Here is a 20874-nt window from a genome sequence, read left to right on the forward strand (position 1 = left end):
AGTTGTGAATGGATCCAACCATTCTGGAGGGCAATTTGGAACTATGCCCAAAGGGCACTAAAAGACTGTCTGCCCTTTGATCCAGCCATAGCACTGCCAGGTTTGTACCCCAAAGAGATAATAAGGAAAAATAACATGTACAAGAATATTCATAGCTGCTCTTTTTATGGTGGCAAAAAAATTGGAAAATGAGGGGCTGCCCTTCAATTGGGGAATGGCTGAACACATTGTGGTATATGTTGGTGATGGAATACTATTGTGCTCAAAGGAATAATAAAGTGGAGGAATTCCATGGGGACTGGAACGACCTCCAGAAAGTGATGCAGAGTGAGAGGAGCAGAACCAGGAGAACATTGTACACAGAGACGGATACACTGTGGTACAATCAATTGTAATGGACTTCTTCATTAGTGGCAATGCAGTGATCCTAAACAACTTGGAGGGATCTACAAGAAAAAAATACTATCCACATCCAGAGGAAACACTGTGGGACTGGAAACAAGAAGAAAAACTGCTTGATCTCATGGGTCGAGGGGATATGGTTGGGGATGGAGACTCTAAATGAACATCCTAATGCAAACACCAACAACATGGAAATAGATTTTGATCAAGGACACATGTAATATCCAGTGAAACTGTGCATCAGCTAAGGAAAGAGTGGGAGTATGGGGAGGGAAAAAATATGATTCTTGTTACCCAGAAATAATGTTATAAATTAACTAAATAAATTAATTTAAATTAAAAAATAAACAAAAAATAAATGAGTTTATAGTCCCCCCAAAAAATAAAAATAAAATAAAATATAAAATGTTTGAATGCTATTAACTTTTCATACTCTTCTCACCCCAAAAGACTAAAAATCCTTCCAGGATATCACTTCATCCTTTAGGAAGTCATTGCTTTCTGGGGAATAAAAATGGCCATTTAATAGTATATAGCAAGCACCATAATAATGTCCTTTAAGGCAAGGAATGAAGCTTGCCATCATTAATTTAACTGAGTTAGGTTTGAACTAGAGTAATGAAGGATGGAATTATGTTAGAACATGATTGCTAATGGATAGTTATTGGCAGTATCATTTCATAAAGCAGAGGGAAACAACAGAAAGTAAAACAAATTTTTAAAAATCCACTAACTAAAATCATACCAAGGATGTTGGAGAATAAAAAAGACCAAAAAATAAAAATAATTTGGCAGAAACATATATTTTAATAAATTGTTTTCTCCAAAATGAATTTTGGAACCATCACCCACAGAACTTAACATCACAGACCCAAGTGCCCTTTTAAATGGAGATAGAAATGGTACTAAAAAAGGACAAAGACAAAAAAAAAGTCTTCAAATTGGACCAAGTATAAGGGGGGATAATCTGAACTGGGTGCAATTTAAATGTGAGGCCATTGAGGGATCTTTGAAAGAAAATGTATTTTAAAGGAGGAAAAGATATCAAAAATGTGGGGGGAAATAATCTCTTACTTTATACATATCCACTCATAGAAGCACACACACACAGATACACATAAAAAGTGATCAAAGGAAGATTTGTAACAACTGAAATATGCCCCCTCTCCCATTTATTCAAATTCTATATAAGTATAATTTATATTTCTATTGTGCCATAAGAAATGACAAACAAAATGATCCCCCAAAAACCTGGAAAGTCTTATATGAAGTGATGCAAAGTGGAGTAACTACACAATAACAAAAATAAAATGTATGGTAATCAACTGTGAATGACAACTATTATCAAAACAAAACAAAACAAAACAAACAAACAAACAAACAAAAAAAAAAGAGAACAAGGCAAGAGTCCAGGGCAATTCTAAAAGATGGTTTACTGCTATAAAAGGAACCAAAAAAGTCTGAATGCAAACTGAAATATGCCAGTCTTTATTTTATTTATTTCTTTTATGAATTTTTGTCTAGTGCAATCAAAAATAATGTCTTTTTCCCACCATGGCAAATATAGAAATATATATTTTATTTGATACTACATGTACAGCCAGTATCTATTACCTACCTTCTTAGGGAGAGGGAAAGTGTGAGAAGAAACATGTATTGTGAAATATCAGAAAATGAATATAAAGAAATTATACTGACAAACAATCTGGAAAATATTTATAAAAATAAAGATTTGGTAAAAGGTAAAAAAAAAATATTTTTCGTATGACCCTGCTCTCTAGAAGTTTCTATAACTAAATTTGCCAATCTATTCATAAAAATGGTCATTTTGGCACCCAGGGCATTGTGGACTCTGTTAAGAGAGTATGGATAGCCCCTGGTATAACTACTATAGCCTCTAAAGTATGTTCAGCCTTCTCTACCTGCCAGGCATATAACCAACATGCATTTCATGGAAAAGCCTTTGGTGGACGTCCTCTGGCTTACACACTTTTTGAACATCTACAGATAGGTTTTATAACAATGCCAAAGGCTGGACGTTATAAATTTTGTCTAGTAATTGTAGATCAACTAACCAGATGGCCAGAAGCATTTCCTACGACCCGAGCCACAGCGGATTTTGTTGCAAAAATACTTTTAAAGGAAATTATTCCTTGCTTTGGACTACCAGCACATATTGATTCAGATAGAGGAAGTCATTTTACTGATTCTATTCTAAATCAGATATATTCTTGCTTGGGGTTCCATATCATCCCCAGAGCTCAGGACAAGTGGAGAAGATGAACAAATAATTTAAAACTATGACTGGAAAATTATACACACATTTAAAATGGCCTGAAATTCTCCCTCTGGCCCTATTTCATCTTAGAAGCAGGCCTAGAGGAGACCTACACATCTTGCCATTTGCGATGCTTTTTGGACATCCGCCTATACAGGCTAAGCCTTTCTCCCCGGCTTATACATCGCTATTAGGGGGAGATATTACTATTGCTTCCTATATACAGGAGTTACAGCACAAACTACGTGAACTTCATGAATCCAGAGCTGCAGTACAAGCCGGACCACTAGACTTTTCTCTGCATGACCTGAACCCAGGAGATAAAGTTTATATTAAGAATTTCAAGCGAACTGGAGCAACTCAGCCTTCATGGGAAAGACCATTCCAAATATTATTAACTACTCCAGCATCTATAAAGATTGGAGAAAAAGAATCTTGGATTCATTGCTCACATGTGAAGAAAGCATCTTCTGTTGAGACTGATTGACTCTACCCTATCACATGAATTGAAGATAATAATCCATAGACAAATGGATGCTGTTTTTTGAGAACACATTGAATTACTGATTTTTTTCCTAAATTTTATTATTGCTTTTCTTTATTTTGATCAGAATATTTGATTTTCCCTCATTTCTTATACTAAAGGTACACATAATTAATATTAATATTTTTTGCATTAATATAAGCTTAATATATATATTCTTACAATAATGTCAGTGCACAAGCTTTAAACTATGGGAACCTGCCATTTATTGATAAAATATTATAAGACTGTGATTAATGTTTGTATGTGATTCTAGAAAAAGGGATAAAACACAAGGAGCACAGACTTAACCTGAAAAGTGCCAAAAAGAGCACACAGGACATACTAATGTGAGACTCGAGGTTGCGACACTTGACATACGTTAAGTCGTAGGACTTCCTTGTATCTACACTCTTTGTGAAGTACTCATATAAGTACAAAGTTTGACTATCATGCTGGCTCCCTATATCCCTGAGAATGACAAAAAAATCAGACGAGGGAATGACATTTCCCCATCAAAATAGAATTCTAATTCCTTTCCTTCTTATATTATGGCAACTTCCTGTAGTCTTGGCTACAAATGGTTAAGTGAAATATTACTGCATTCTGTCCTACAGACTTGTGGGATAGAAATCACTTTAAATTGAACCACCTATACAAGGACCTATTTTGAATTTTTCCTTATGTTTTTGATTATTTTTCTGTTCTTTTGATAAATGACTCAAACACCCCCATAACTCAACATTGAGCTGAACTGGATGTTTTTTAACACCTACTTCAAGGGGGATTGTATTTTAACTTAAAATCCAAGATTTCTGATTTTTTGTTTGAGATTGTATTTTTACATAAAATCCAAGATTTTGATTTTGTTCGAGAAAAGATCTTCAAGAAAGAAGCTTGAAACACCTATATCCAGAGAATGAATTGTTGCAGAAAGATGCCAGAAAACCTACACTTCATCAAGATCAAGAATAAACCTTGGATATGGTTGATTGAACTGAACATTAATTGAACATTTATTGTAATTGTACACATTTATGCCAAAAGGGACTGCCCCTAATTTGGCTTTCTGTCAATGCACCCAGCAAAACATTGGTTTTGCTTTCTTTTCTTTTCTATTTCCTCCCTCACTATTCTATTTTCTCTTAGAAAATTGAATATTGTGTATATCTATAGTTAGAAGTGCATTTAGAACTACAAATTGATTATGTTAAATGATCAATGGGGAAACTAGTCTCCCAATGATCATCAGGGGGGATTGTGAATCTTGAAATTTCTCAGACTTGTGAATGTTAAAAAATTCCCCATTGGGGAATTTTTTATTGAGACAATTCCCTATTGGGAAAATTCCCCATTTAAAAAATGTGAGAACTCTACTTAGATCAGAAATGTGAAGACCTCTACTCCACCCGTACTTAAGACTGCTTTAGGGGAGAAAACTCCTTGCTGAACAATGAAAAATACTTACACCCACACTTAAGCCATGCCTATTTTTAGAATTAATTACAAAGGGGTGCTAAGTACCTATAAAGGTCAGGCAACTTGTGAACTTAAAAGGAGCAAAGAGGAAAAAAACTTACACAGAGATTCTAACCTACTCAGGTGTGGATTACTAAAAGGATTAATCTACTCAGGTGTGAATTCAGAATGGGCTGTCCTTTGGAAAACATCTACTGTGATTGGTAGATGGAAGAACTTAGGGGAGGTAACATAGAAGAAAACCCTCTATATATGAAAAAGGACAGACTGTTGAAAAAAAGCTCTTGAGATATACAGGCTCTTGAGAGACAATCTCTAAGGAGGTCTTTCAAGGGAGGCTGACTCTGGCTGGAACTCCCTCTGGGGAGACTCTGTCCCCCTGAATCTTCACTTGAACAGATCTTATGGTGAGTGATTAGGACTGACTGATCTTTTCTTTTAGGGCTTAGGCCTGGGTTGGCCAGGGCTGCCTGGGCTGGCCTATTCTTTTCTCATTTATTTTCTTTCTCTCTCATTCTCTCTTTCTTTGATTCCTCATTGTATTATTAATTAAATCTCTATAAAACCCAGTTGACTTGGGTATATTCATAATTGAGAATATTTCCCTGGAGACCACCTTAAATATTTGATTTAAAACAAGACACTGGTGAAAACATATTTCCTGCGGTCACAATTTACTCACCCACTCTTATATCTGTCACAATTTATATCTTCCACTATTTTAAATCACTACAGTTTATAACCTCAACCATTTTAACTCTTACAGTTTATGGCATCCACTCTTTTAAATGCCACACAAGGGCATGCTCAACAAGGACATTAATATAAAAGAAGCAAGCTTTAACAAGTGATAGCAACCATGGACTGCATCTTTAAAACTAAAGAGAATTAAAGGCAGCTAGGTGGTTCAGTGGATAGAGAGCCAGGCCTAGAGATGGAAGGCTCAAATCTGGCCTCAGACACTTCCCAGCTGTATGATCCTGGGCAAGTCACTGAACCCTCATTGACCAGCCCTCACTGCTCTTCTGTCTTGGAAACAATATACAGAGAAGGATTTTTAAAAATTAAAGAACTCTGAAGAGCAGGTCATCAAATAACTGTGTGTTAAGATTGGAAGATCCTCTAGTTATGTGACTAGAGTTGGGGTTGTCAAGCAGACAAGTTGGAGCTGACATGCTCCATTTGAACCCTCATGATATCAGGAGAAAGCAAGGGAGGACTCCAACATGTTGGATGTAAAACCTGGGATGATTTTTTTGGTGCAAGATGGACAGGCATAATACTGGATTGTTAGATGAATGGACCAGGCTCTGAGTACTTGGAAAAACTCTGAAGTCATTGTGATCACAGATCAAGGACTTGAATTATCAGGTAAAAAGAAATAATTTTTTAAAAAACAAAAATGTTACATTCTCTATCACATTAAATGTTAATTCATTAGTTTCAGAGAAAATTATTTTTTCTGAGTCTCTAACAATCATATTTTTAGGGAAGAATTTAGTTTGGTACATCTTTGAGAAGTTATACTACCTTAGCAATATTTTAAAAAATAAGTTGGGTCAGTCATATCTGACTCTTCCTGACCCCATTTTGGGGTTTTGTTGGCAAAGACACTAGAGTGGTTTGCCGTTTCCTTCTCTGACTCATTTTATATATGAGGAAGTAAGACAAACAGGCCTAAGTGACTTGCCTGGTGTCAGACAGCTAGTAATAATAATGATAATAGTTAACATTTATATAGCACCTACTGTGTGCCAAGCACAGTGCTAAGCAGTTTACAATTATTTCACTTAATCCTCGAAACAACCCTGGGATTTAGGTGCTATAATTAACCTCGTTTTAAAAGATAAAAAAACCTTACTTTCTGTCTTAGGATAAACCCTAGAGCAATAGGGCTCTAGCAGGGCTAGGCAATTACATAGTTAAGTGACTTGCCAAAGGTCATACAGCTAGGAAGAGTCTGAGGGTAGATTTGAACCTAGGATCTTCAGTCTTTATCCATTGAGCCACCTGGCTTCCCCTGTTAATCCCATTTTAAATGAGAAAATTATTTCAAAGCTAAATCTTCAATAATAAATTTATGAATTTTTTCTATGCTATAAATGTCAGATTTATGATTATTTGTTACCTTCTCATCTCTTTTCTTAAAATCAAAACCATATTTCTTCTGATATCTTTTTAGTTTTTTACTATTTCTCACTGATTACTGACAGTGACTCCTCCATTCTATTTGTTTATCATCTCACTACCCTGGGATGAAATTTCTTTGATCACTGAGATCAACTCTGTGTTAAACAACTCTGTGACTTTATCATAATAGAACACTGGGAAGCCTGGATTTAGCTACCTCCTGATTGTAACAATGAAGATACTTAGCTCTTCCTTTATTGTGAAGATAAAATTGTAACCTCCTGATTGTAACAATGAAGGTACTTAGCTCTTCCTTTATAGTGAAGCTAGAATTGTAATCCACAAAAGGTGATAACTTAGTATTTAAGTAGATCTGCTCATTTTCATCACAAAAAGAGGTATTGAGTAATCCCGCCAAAATATAATTTAACCAGAGTAGGTGAGAACTAAAGAGTAGACAGTCCATCACCTGGGCTTGGAGTGAAGGACCAAGGAGTGACTGTAAGACTGACACCCAGACTTCTTTTTTAGACTGTTCCCATGCCTTTCTGGAGGCATGAAGACTCCAGGAAAGGCCCATCTTCTTGAGACTCTCTTCCCCTGGCTGGAGCTTAGAGATTCTACCTGGTATCAGAAGAAGCCAGAGTTTCTCTCTCTCCAAATGGGGCCACTATGAGTCAGACATGACTGAAATTTTACAACAAGATATATCAGACACCAGACCAGGCACTGGGGACACAAATATAATGAATTTCTTTTCATCTCTGTTCACAGGAACTGACATTCAACAAAGAAGTCCATATATTATTATAAACCTAATATGTGGATAATAAATATGAAAATAAATACAAAGTCATTAACGACAAGGCATTTGGAGAGGAATGGCACTACCAGCGGGGGAAATGAAAAGAGGCTTTATGTAAATAGTGGTACTTGGACTACATCTTGAAAGAAAGGACTCTATGAAGGAAAGTTTGTATGGAAAAGCACATTCTAAACATGCACTAGAAAGTGCAGCCTCAGGAATGGGAGATTTACTCTAGCATGCAGGGAACAAAGTAAGTGCCAATTATTTTAGCCAGATTGCAATGTGTGGAAGGAGGAATATGCAAGTTGTTGCCAGTTTCTGAGGGTCTTTGAAAGCCAAACAGAGGAGCTTATATTTATTTGATCCTGGAGGCAAAAGGAAAACTGAATTTTTTTAAGTAGGCGTATGATATAGTCAGATGTGCACTTGAGGAAAATGATCTCCCAGCAGTAAATGGATTGGAATGGTGAGATATTTGAGGGAGGAAGACAAGGGGTCAGTTTGATGAACCTGGGTGAAAAATGGGCAAAGGCTCAGATGAATGTATGAGTAAAAAGGAATCAACATGGAAAGATGTTCTAGAAGTAGAAATTGTAAGATTTCATTGGGAAATTAGAATCTGTTACCATAAAAAACTATGATCCCCAGCCAAAACTACGATTCCCAGAACCCCACTCACTTCCTGTCCTTACCTGCTGATGGTGGCAGGATAAACTGGGTGGAATTCCACCTCTAGTGCTCTTTCCTTCCTGTTGCACCTTCGGTGGAACTGGAAATCTGTGCAGGTAGAAAAAACTTAGTCACATGGTTCTGTTTGGTCAGATAATAAACTTTATCAAAATAACACTTGAAGTATTGGACATTCATCAATGATTGCGTATGTAAATGAGATCATGTAGTTAGAATGTTGTTCCCAGGCCTACATTTCCCAAAATTTCCTTTTCCCTATCCTGTACCAGTCTGGTTACCTTGTGTGTATATAGGGGGTGTGACTGCCCTCTCACTCTCTTTTTCCCCTTGGAAAAGAGAGATAGGGAGGAGTTACAGCAAACTTATAAACAATAATGTAACCACACAAATGTGCACAAAGGGAAAAGCATTCTGGGTAATGCAGAAAGGAATTTTGGGTAATGTCGTTTTAGGGGTTCAAAATTTTTCAACTAAACAAGAATGAGGAGTTGAGGATGATGCCAACCTGAGAGCCTGGAAAAATAGTGATATCTTCAAAAGAAATAGGGAAGTTTGGAAAAGGGGGAGGGTGCGAAGAGGATGAGAATATGTTCTGTTCCAGCATATCTAGTCTGAAATGCCCAGGGGGCAATTGGTGATGTAGAGCTGAAGCCATAGAGAAAAACTGGGACTCTGTCAGGACAGCATATAAATGTATGAAACACTGGCATGGAGATGGTAATAAAACCGTGAGTGCAGAGGAAATCAGCAAGAGAGAGAGTATAGGAGGCAGCTGGGTAGCTCAGTGGATGGAGAGCCAGACCTAGAGACGGGAGGTCCTGGGTTCAAATCTGGCCTCAGCCACTTCCCAGCTGGGTGACCCTGGGCAAGTCACTTGACCCCCATTGCCTAGCCCTGACCACTCTCCTGCCTTGGATCCAATACACAGTATTGATTCCAAGACGGAAGGTGAGGGTTTAAAAAATAATAAAAATAAAGAGAGAGTATTAAAAAGGAAAAGAAGGGGCCTAGAATAGAACTTTGGGTAATGCCTAGTTAGTAATGTGATGTGAATAATAAACTAGAAAAAGAGACTGAGAAAATAAGTGGTTAAAAAGGCAGGCGAGCCAGGAGAGCGCAGTGCTAGAAGAAGTGCAGGGAGTGCTCAGCGTCAGGTGAAACAAGCATCCTCTTCGAACAAGGACAGCTTAAAAACGCCCCTATGTGCTCACCGAGGCAATCTCCCCTCTCAAAGGCGAGAGACGTTTCCTTCCTTAGTGAAGGCAGAAGCTTGGGGGCTGGAGGGCGAAGGTGGGAGAAACAGAGCCACAGCTGAAGAGAGCATTTCTCTGCGTCTGGCAGAAATTCTCCCGGTTTGACCAAACATCTGTACACACTGGTCGACTTGATCGTTTGCTGGTGAGGAACAGTCCCTGCTTTAGGCGGGGAGGCTTTGGGTGGAGGAATGTCCAAGCCTCAGATCTCAGCTCTTCGCGGAGATGGAGGACGATTTCAGTCCTGCCTGGGGGGCTGAAGGGCAATGGACTAAGCAAGTGCCGTTACCATAGCGATGCTGTGAAGCTCCAGTGTTTGAAACAGTCAACTCTGAAGGCCAGTCAAACCACTCCATGAGTTTTCTTTGGCTTTTAGAAGGCATTTAGAATACTGTTGGAAGATCAATGGGCTCAAGATGGAAGAATCTGGAGATGCGCCATTGGTCGCCATTCTCTCCCAACCAATATCTAGCATTTAGAAGCAATGTTGTAGAGTGCTTAGGGGAGTGGACTTGGAGTCAGAAAAACCTCTGATACTGCCTCTGTGCCCCTGGGAAAAACACAATTTTTTTCTGTGTCTCAATTTCCTCAATTGTAAAATTAAAGGGTCAATGGCTTAAAGGACTTCTAAGATCCTTTCTAGATCAAAATCTATGATCCTATCATTGAACTCCTAATAAGAAAAATTATAATTTTTATCCCAATTTTGAATTTTTCATTTTTTTCATTAATGTTCCTTTGCTTCCTCTTTCTATATGATTATTTCTAACCAGTTAAGCCCTTGTCTTCCCCAACAACTGCTCAACTATGCCCTGTGGCAACTCTATTTTTGTCATTTTGTTGTTCAGCTATATCTGACTCTTCATGACCCCGTGGATCATAACATACTAAGCCCTTCTCTCCTTCACCGGCTCCCCAAATCTGTCCAAGTTCATGTTTGTTGTTTCCATAACACTGCCTGATCCTCTCATCCTCTGTGGTTCTTTTTTCCTTTTGCCTTTAATCCTTCCCAATAAGAGGGTCTTTTCCAGTCAGTCCTCTCTTCTTATTACGGGACCAAAGTATCTTAGCTTTAGCTTTAGTATTTGTTCCAATGAACAGTCTGAATTAATTTCTTTAAGAATCAACTAGGTCTCCAACTGTCCAAGGGACCCTCCAAAATCTTCTCCAGCACTACATTTCTAAAGCATTCATTCTGCAGTTCTCAATTTCCTTACAACCCAACTCTCACAGACATATATTTCTATTGTAAAAACAGAGCTTTGACTATATGGTCCTTTAGGAGCAAGGTGATTGTCTCTGCATTTAAGGATGGTATCCAAATCTGCCATAGCTTTCCTTCTAAAGGACAAGTGTCTTTTCATTTCATAGCACCATTCACCATTTGCAGTGCTCTTTGAGTCCAAAACTATAAAATCCAACACTGCTTCCATGTCTTCTCCCTTTATTTTCCAGGAAGTAATGGGACCAGCTACCATAATTTTACTTTTTATGTTAAGCTTCAAATTAAGTGTTACACTCTCCTCTTTCACACTCATCAAGAGACTTAAATCCTCACTTTCTACAATCAGAATAGTATTATCTAAATATCTGAAACTGTTAATATGTCTCCTGGCAAACTTAATTCTGGTTTTTTATTTGTCCAGCCTGAAATCTTATATTATACACTCTGCAAATAAGTTAAATAAATAAGGTGACCATATACAGGTTTGTCATCCTCCTTTCTAATCTCAAACCACTCATTTGTTCCATGTTCGAGTCTAATAGTTGCTTCATGATTGACATACAGGGTCCTCAGGAGGCAAATAAGATGATCTGGTACTACCCTCCCTTTGACAACTTGCCACATTTGGCTATGATCCACAGAATCAAAGGCTTTAATATAGTCAATGAAGCGGAGCATTTTTTTTCCCTTCTAGAACTATCTTGTTGGTTTGTTTGCTTTTTTCTATAATCTAGTGATTGTTGACAGTTTGTTCTCTAGTTCTGCCTCTTCCAAAACCACCTTGCTCATCTGGCAATTTTCATTTCACATAGTGTTTTAATTTAGCTTGCACAGTCTTAAGCATAACTTTGTTTTTGTGTGAAATGAGTACAATTGCTCAGTAATTTAAACATTCTTTGGCATTGCCCTTCTTTAGGTTTGGGACATAAACTAATCTTCCAATCCAGTGGCCATTATTTTGTTTTCCAAATTTGCTAGCTCTTTGAATGTAGTACTTGAACAGCATCTTCTTTTAGGATTTTAAATAGCTCAACTGGAATGACATCACTTTCACTAGAGAACAAATTGCCAACATTCATTGGATTATGGAGAAAGCAAAAAATTCTAGAAGAGGAGAAGATTGCTTCTGTTTCATTGCTGAATTTGGGACTACTTCCTTTAATTTTCAAGAAAACTGGCTCTAAATCAGTAACCACATCATCTTGGTAATCAGTTATTAAAATTTTATTAGATGGTTCCATATATGCTTGCCAACAATTCTTAGCTCTTCTGTTTCTATTGCCTCTACCATTTTTGTTTATCAAGTATATTTTTGCATGAAATGTTCTCTTGATATGTCTAATTTTCTTGAGTTTTTTTGACTTTCTCATTCTATTGTGTTGTTTTATTTCTTTGGATTGCTCATTGAAGAACACCTTTTGAATTCTCCTAGCTCTAGATTTGTTCTAGCTGGCTTTGTAAATAAAGCTTCTACACCATCTGGAAATGTCCATCCATTGCCTTTTGGATTGATGGAAAAGAATGTTTGTGATGACTAGCAAGTTATTTTGGCAAAACTCAATTAGTCTCCACCCTGCACTACAAGGGCAAATTTGCCCGCTTTTGCAATAATCTTTTCATTTCCTACTTTAGCATTCCAATCCCCTCTAATTACTACAATGGTGGGGGAGTTATTATTTTTAGATATTTTAGGTCTTTATAGAACTGAACCAACTTTGTCCTCTTCAGCATCAGTGTTTGGAGCATAAACTGGCATTACTGTGATGTTAATTGGTTAACTTGGATTCAGACCTATATAATTCTGTCATTTTTTAGATTATACCTCAGTTATGCCTTTCTCCCTCCCATGCCATTATTGACCATGTGGGCTACTCTTTGTTCTTCTAAGGGATTCTTGCCCAAAATAGCATATGCAATGACTGCCTCAATTATAGTAATCCGATTCCATTCGTCGTGGTTCACAGACATCCGAGATTTTGACGTTCAATCTTTCCACCTTCTGTTTGACCACATCCAGCTTCCCATGGTTTGTAGATGTCACATTCCAGATTTCTGGGCAGTATTGGTTTTTACAGCTTCAGACTTTCCTTTGGTCATCACATACATTCATAGCTCAGTTTCCTTTTGCCTTTGCCCCAGCTGTTTCATTGGTATTGCTCTTCCACAGTGGAGAGTTGGGCATTTTCTGGCATGAAGAGCTCTTCTTTCTTGGTCATGTCTTTTATCATCTTCATATTGTTCTTGGGGTTTTCTTGGCAAAGACCCTGGAGTGACTTGTCATCATCTGCTCCATCAGAACCCTCCACCATAACATGTATGACTTGTGCAACCCTGCAAAGTGTAGCTCAGAGTTTCATAGAGCAACACAAACCCCACTGCCATGACAAGGCAGTCATGGAGAAAGGGGTTTTGTTGTGAGCAAACACCAGTTTTATGTCTGGTAAACAACAACCTTGTATTCAATTCCTATTTGCCCCAGGCTATGAATATACTTTAAATCCTGCTCCCTCTGGCATTCTCAACCCCAGGAGGTTGTTGAGGGATTAAATTCTCTACAATTGCTCCAGTATTGTGATGGATCCTAGACTTTTTTCTTCCCAATTGGTATCTTCCACAAGGCTTACATTGTCCTGTCAAATGCAAACCTTATTTAGGCATATAAGTTCCCCTCCATAAAATCATCCCTGACATGAGGATATGATTCATCCATCCATTCAAAAACATAGACATAGACGTATTGTCCTTATTCTCTTTATAATTTGACTTCTCATTCGCTGCCACCTAATTTTCCCTCTAAAGTTAAAAATTATCAGCTCTAGCAATATTTTCACCTTTTTCCTCAAGTTCCCTACATTTATACAATGCCATTTCTCCTGAAGTTGTCTCCCTTGGAAGGTATTCCTTCCCCAAGTAGATATATTGAATTTGTCTACTTCTTGTGCCCCAGTTCTATTTCCATACCTACTCTTTTGAATTCGAATTCTATCCATGTCATCTATATCCTCTTCAACCTTCCATTTTTCATCCTCATCTTCACTTTCCAAAACAAGCTTAATACATTTTTCAAGGCTGAGCAACTAATAAAAATAACAGAACATAAACCTAAGTCTCAATTTCAAGAGCAGTGATCTTTTAACTGTTATTATGCTTGCATTCTTACCCTGAATTGGAATGCAGAAGAGAGTTTCTTTCTTCAGAGGACAATTTTATCTTTTTTTCTGGTTTCATTTAAAGATTATTACTTTATTCAATGGAGCAATAAATGCACGGAGAATAGTAGGTTTAGTTAATATATTATCTTGCCTTATCCTGTTTCTCAGTCAGGTACATGTTTTTATCCTTCTGAAAAGCCTTAGCTGGGATTCTAGAAATCTTACCAATTCCCCTCTTAAAGTCTTTTGGCAAACTCATGCTTGTTTTAAATGAAGCACTAAAAGAAGGATAAGTCAACATCCTTTCTTCATTGCCTTCTGGGACCTCTAAAATTTATAGGTTACAGTTTCATAGGCAATTTGACAACTCATTTTTACATGTTGAAAAGAAAATGGATTCTAATCGCTATAGAGTATTAAGTTATATTCTGAATGAAATATAAGAAACCTTTTTTGAAAACATTAGACACCATTGGTACCTTACCTGTTGTAGTAAAATATTTAAATACCTTTAATATTAGTCCTATTTTCCTTCTTGGTACCACATGAACAAAGAACAAATAGAGATGTTAAAGAAAGGCTCTGTACCTCCAGTATCATTTGATGGGTCTGAGAAGCTTGTGATCTGAGCCAGTCAGCTCTGGGTTTGTTCTAGCTGGTTGCTATCTTTAGCTTTAGCTTCTACACCTTTGCTTGAAAAGTTCTATAATGAATCTGATTTTGGTATTGACCATCTTATAATGTCCAGGTGTGGAGCTGCCCTTTGGGTACTGTAAAAGAATGTTTGCTAAGACTAGCAAGTGAGCTCAACAAAACCCCCAAAACTCTATTCATCTCTGCCTTGCTACCTTTTGTACTACAAGGATGAACTTGCCCGCTTTTCCAATTATCTTTTGATTTCCTACTTTAGCATTCCAATCCCCTCTAATTAATATAACATCTTTATTTAGTGTGATTTCTAGAAAATAATGTAGGTCTTCATAGAATTGAGCAATTTTATCCACTTTGGCATCAGTAATTGGAGCATAGATTGGTACTACTGTGACGTTAGCTGGTTTGCCTGCAATGCAGACATATAGGATTCTGTCATTTCTGAGAGTACTGCTTTCCTCCCCTGTTATTGACTCTGTGGGCTACTCTAGCTCTCCTAAGGGATTCTTGCCCAAAGTAGTCTATGTACTGATTGCCTGAATTAAATTCACCTGATTTTTCCCAGGAGGGGCAGAATTCCATCTTATTTTCTAGGACCTCTGCTATTTGAACTGAGCAAAAGATGAATTAGCGAAAAGACAACAGCAGACAGAACCAGGTGATGAAGAGCAAAAGACAAACAGGAATAAAAGAGGATCAAAAGAACAGCATCCATACTTTCACCTCATGTCCATCAGATAAAAATGGATCAGTCATGCAAGCATAGAGAAAGTCTCACAGAAATAAGTCACCATCTTAACAAGAATGGCTCAGTGGATTATTTGGAAATTTTTATTTAAATTAGTCCGAACTATTTAAGAGTCTGTTGAAATAAAACACTGAACATGATTTAGTTGTTGAGGTACCCCATAACCATTGTCCCAGTTCTTAATAGCAATTGTTGAACTTAAAGCACATTTCACAAAAGAATCAACATACCAGTCATGTGTAAAACAATAGGTAGATTATTATGATTTATTTTAACTCATATAAGGGGAGGTTTTAGTTGTTAAAGGATATATGCAGAGACAGGAATAGGATTAGGAGGTCAACAAAAGAAGACTTTGATAGAGAAAAAAATAGAACCGGGTCACTGATATTGAAATGAATGGGTATCATTTGTTTTCAGTCAATGGGGAGACCAGCCATTGGTCATTAGGCTCCAGCAATAGGAAGGATCAGGGTCCATCAGTGTCCTCTCTAGACGATGATCTCAGATTTCAAGTCTACCCATTAGACTCCCTCTCTTCCTTCTTAATGTGTTGGGAGATCTGAGTTTTCACCTGCCTCCATAGCAGGAAGCTTATCCTGGAGTACAGCAATGTATCCCAGTCTATTTAAGATATTTTACAGTCTCAAGAGTCAGACTAATCTGTAATGCTATGCTTTATCTTATGTGAAAAATAATTAAGGGACACAGAGATGGGAACAGAAAAAGGAAGCAAGGACAACTAATAGGAGATATAGATTTATATATTCATAAAATGGGCCAGAACCAGACCTCTTTTTAACCCTTACCTTATGTTTTAGAATAAATATTAAGTATCAGTTCCAAGGCAGAAGAGTGGGTAAGGGTTAGGAAATTGGGGTCCACTGACTTGCCCGGGGTTACCCAGCTAGGAATTCTCTGAGGCCAAGTTTGACTCTAGAATGTCCCATCTCCAGGTATGGCTTGGTAACCACTGTGCCACCTAGCCACCTAGAACTAGAGCTTTTATAGTTTATGTCAAATCTACTCTTGATGGTTTTTCCATATTTGATGCCATAACTAGTGAGACATCAGTCAGTAAGACTGATTGGGCAAAGAAGTGTCTAGAATCAAAGGGTCCAGATATAAAGGATTCTAAAAAGGAAGGGCTACCAAATGGGAGGAAGAAACAGGTACAGAGCAGGCTGTGCAACGGTGACTTGGCTCTCAACCTAGAGATTTCTTCAGAATGGTACATCATGGTGTTCTTTTCTAAAGGAGTTGGGAAACCAACACTGCTTCCCTCTTTACCTTGGGTGTCCTTGGTGGGACTAGTCATATATGATCAATGTGATCTCCATCTTTGACTTCATAATTTCTAGGCCATTTCTAACGGGATTTTGCAAACAAGATATAAGGATGTTTATGTATAATTAATTGTAATTTGTAAAATACTTTCACAAGGGAATATGGGTCAAGAAAATGAGAGGGGGAGTCTAAACTGCCTTGAAATCAGAAATAATTGATTCCTTCACAATCTACCAAATTTTCTTTGTACGTTTATTTTAAAAGTCCATTTTTTGTACATTAGACTTGAGAATGGAAGGTATGAAGTCTAATGCAAGACCTTCTAAGAAACAAATGGTTCTTACACTACCAAGTTTCAGTTCAGACTCTTAAAAGTTCATGAAAATTGCTGATTTACTTCACTCATTTACACATTCACTCAATAAGTGGTAAGAACTAGGCATTCGGGGTCAAGTGACTTGCCAGGGATCACATAGCTTGGAAGTTTCTGAGGCCATATGTGAACTCTTGTAAGATTAAAAATTAATAACCAAATATTCCAAGTATTATATTTTTAAAAGTTTAATAATAATAATAATAACTTGAAGCAGAAGTAAAGCAATAGCCTCAATACAGAAAAGAAGCTTCCCAGGACCATACAATGGGGCCTCAAGAGCACTGAGAGCACCACGCAAAGAGAGTGAGGAGGGGGACACACACAACTTTATCAATACATGGGGACAAAAAGGAAAGGGATGATGGGTAATGTAGTTCAGAGGCACAAAATTTCTATTTACACATTATATTTAATCATGATATCATAGCATAATAACAAGCAACTGAGATGAATATGAAAGCACTGGTAAGTGATGAAGTTATACACAGGAATTGTTATTATAGTGTCATTATGGTTGTAGAAACATAATAAATCTAGTTGATGAATTTTGCAGAAGGGAGGAAAGACCATAATATCTAGTGGACACTGAAAGAAAAACCATTCTGCTGTGGTTAATAATAATGATTCAGAATGGATCATTTCTAATCACAAAGGATCTATATAATTGTGTGAACAAAGGCAATTTCAATAAATATTTATTAAGATCTACTATATGAATGACACAATGTAAGGCACCAGAGGTAAATATCCTTGAACTCTCCAGGATGTAGTTTTCATGAGAAAAAAAAAATAATATTGCAAAGATGGTTTTGAAAAAGGAGCCTGATGGTCTCGGGCAGTGATGAGCAACCTTTTGAGCTTGGTGTGTCAAAATTCACCAAAAAAAGGAGCATAACTCAGGTGGTGTGTCAGTTTGAGAAAAAAAATCAATATAATTTTGTGATATTTATAGTTAAATAACAAAAATGTATAATTGTAATATATAACTATATTTAATAAACCAAAAGCTAATTATTTAACTTACCTGCTTAGTGACTTCTTTGTTCATCTGTCAGTTGGCTTCTTTTGTTGGTCTGGATATTATTAACTTGTGTGGCATGCCATGAACTAAGACAAGTGAGGGGGAGGGGAATTCTTTAACCTGCCTATTTGTGACTTTTTTGTTGCTGAATTTCATTGGCTAAATCTTCAACTAAAGGTTGGTATTTTGTACACTTCAAGCCCAAGCAAGTGCTACTATTTTCATCTGTCCATCTGTTTCTTTTGTTGGTTTTGATATTATTTAACACTGAGAATAAGGTCTCACAAAAGTACGTAGAGGGAAAAATTGTGAGTAAGGTCATTGCTATATTTTTCAGGGTGCTAAAAGTGTCTGGTAATGGGTTTCAGGTACTCCTCCATTGAATGTGGGCTGGAGCCCCACATGCTCTTCCTCCCTGCCCACACAGGAGTCCCACATGCCCCAGCTGCCTGGTGCAAGCTGCCCACTGCTTGCCCCTTGCCCCCAAGGTCAGCATGTGGGTTGGGCCAGACATGGCCATGGCCACAGCTGCAGGACATACGGCTCCCCAGGCAGCTCTGGGGCCCCAAGGTGCCTCCGGGGCCTCAAGGTGTGCTGAGCCCACATTCGGCCACGTGTCATCAAAAATGGCTATGTTTGTCAGTGCTGACACGTGTGCCATAGGTTTGCCATCACGGGTGTAGGGTCTCACTTATCTCCCTAGGAATTATTTTCTGTGTGTATTTCCATTGTGATAGGGTATATGCAGTTATTTACTGATAAATGTTTTGCAATTTGAAAAAACAAATCTATGCAGTATACACTTTTAAGTTCAATTTGTATTATTAATATTTTCTCCATTACTTACTTAAGCCTAGACAATCAACAAAACAGTAAATCAAGCCCAAGTTTGTTGCATCTACTTTTGAAGGTGTAAATGTTCACAATGAAAATTTAACAATCAGCTCTGGAGAGCTGACTTAAGCTGACTCTCACACACTCCTGAATAGGACTCAAAAATCAACAAGGTTGAAAACATCCTGGTAACTGCTCTCCGAGAACCATAGACATTTGGTTTGGAGAAGTTTACTGACTTGTTTTTGAGGACAATTTACAGTAGCATGGATTTGGTATCAAAAGAGAGATACTGTCTTTTAAATCAGTATTTACTTAGAATCATTTCAAGGTAAATATTAGATAGTCTTGTCTTAGACTGGAGAGTCAATGCAAAATCATTGCTCTAGGATCAGTTGGTTATTTAAAAGAAGATACTACTTTAGAAAACAGTTTATAAGAGCAAAAAAAATAAGCATGTAGAAGATAATAGTTAATGCTCATGGTGCTATGTAATGAAGTTGAGATTCCCAGAGAATGGATTTTCACAACAAAATTTGGAAACCAGAGATGAATTCTTTAACATTATTATATTCATATTGAAGCCAAACTTTTCTTAGCTGTTAACCAAGGTCCAGTGGTAAAACAAAAGCCAAACTCTTCTTATCCTGAACCCCTTCTTTCATCTCTCCTTCAGAAATCTCAGATGAGGTGGACAGGAGTCTGGCCCCATTACAGAGTCTTACTCTATCGTCTCTGCCGTGATAAACCTTTATTTAGCAAGATCCATCCTAAGGTGACTAATTTGTTTCTTACATTCTTCTCAAGCCTTTCTAGCGTGGATACGAGAATATTTATTTTTAATATGTTGAATTATTTCTTTTCTCATCTTGAACTGAGCTCAATACTCATCCCTCATGGATTGTATAGACTGGGAAAATCCAAACATTTTAATAATCTAAGAAGTGTCCCCTGGCAAAGAAATTATTCCTGGTGCCACAGAAGCACTCCCCACATTTTGTCTCAGGGCTTGCTGGCATCCAGGGAAGTGGGACAAGAACCCAAGAGGATGAGAAAGGAGAGTTGGAATCTACCCTATAGTACAAAATTAACTTTTTCAGCACTAAACAAATAAAAGTTTTGATTAAATGACCAAAATGAATAATTCACTTTAAATCTACAAATTCTAATATATTTTAAAGCTATAAGGGACTTAGTGTGTATAAAATACATTTCCTTACAAGTAGTGGCAAAAAGTTTAGCTAAATCATCTGCCCTCATGATGCTTTTAGTCCAGCATGAAGATTAGACACCACAATTGTCTGCCTCTTTATATGTTCATATTTATTTTGAATTATTAGGACAAAGTATTTCCACCCCATCATTTTAGTACATTTTCCTTCTTCCTTGGCTTAAGGAGCTTCATTTGAAATAGTTCAAGCTAGAATTACAGTAGAGACAGTTCTGTCTTACAGTTGATGAAGCAACAGCTCCAGAGTCAGGAAGCCCTGAGTTCAGTGCCAGCCTCAGATACTTATTAGCTATGTGACCCTGGACAAGTCATTTATTCCCATTTGCCTCAGTTTCTTCACTGTAAAATGAGATGGAGAAGGAGAGGGAAAATCAATCCATTGTCTTGGCCAAGAGAACCCCAAAAGGGGTCTCCAAGAGTTGGATGTGACTGACTAAGAACAAGGTAGTGAGCTATGGAATATTAACTCCAAAGAGAGGAAGAATCTCAACAACCAGGCAAAGCTTTTATTTATTTAAAGACATTTATTTTGCATTTACTACTTACTAGGCTCTTTGATAAGCACAGAAAATTAAACAAAAAGAAAAACCAGAAAAATCAGTTCTTGCCCTTTGTATAATTGGAAATCTGTTACCCTAAAAACTACATTTCCCGAGAGCCCACTGACTTCAAGCCATTATGTACTTCCTGTAGACAGGGGATATTAGGCAGTGGGCTGCTGGTCCTGCCTCTTTGCTTCCTGTCAGCAACTGTGGTGGTAAGTGGGGATTTTGAACAGGCTGATTA

At 37.4% G+C, this 20874-nt stretch overlaps 1 long non-coding RNA gene across 1 annotated transcript in view; it reads right to left on the bottom strand.

Moving 5' to 3' along the window:
* LOC130458551 (uncharacterized) overlaps nucleotides 1-20874 on the bottom strand; it is a 161606-nt gene that overhangs the window by 122234 nt on the left and 18498 nt on the right. Inside the window, exon 3 of the long non-coding RNA XR_008917962.1 lies at nucleotides 8313-8397. This is a non-coding gene — a long non-coding RNA (uncharacterized LOC130458551). The remainder of the gene's footprint in view (nucleotides 1-8312; nucleotides 8398-20874) is intronic.

This window comes from Monodelphis domestica, chromosome 3 (assembly GCF_027887165.1).
Source record: "Monodelphis domestica isolate mMonDom1 chromosome 3, mMonDom1.pri, whole genome shotgun sequence".
In the NCBI taxonomy this organism is placed as follows: Eukaryota; Metazoa; Chordata; class Mammalia; order Didelphimorphia; family Didelphidae; genus Monodelphis; species Monodelphis domestica.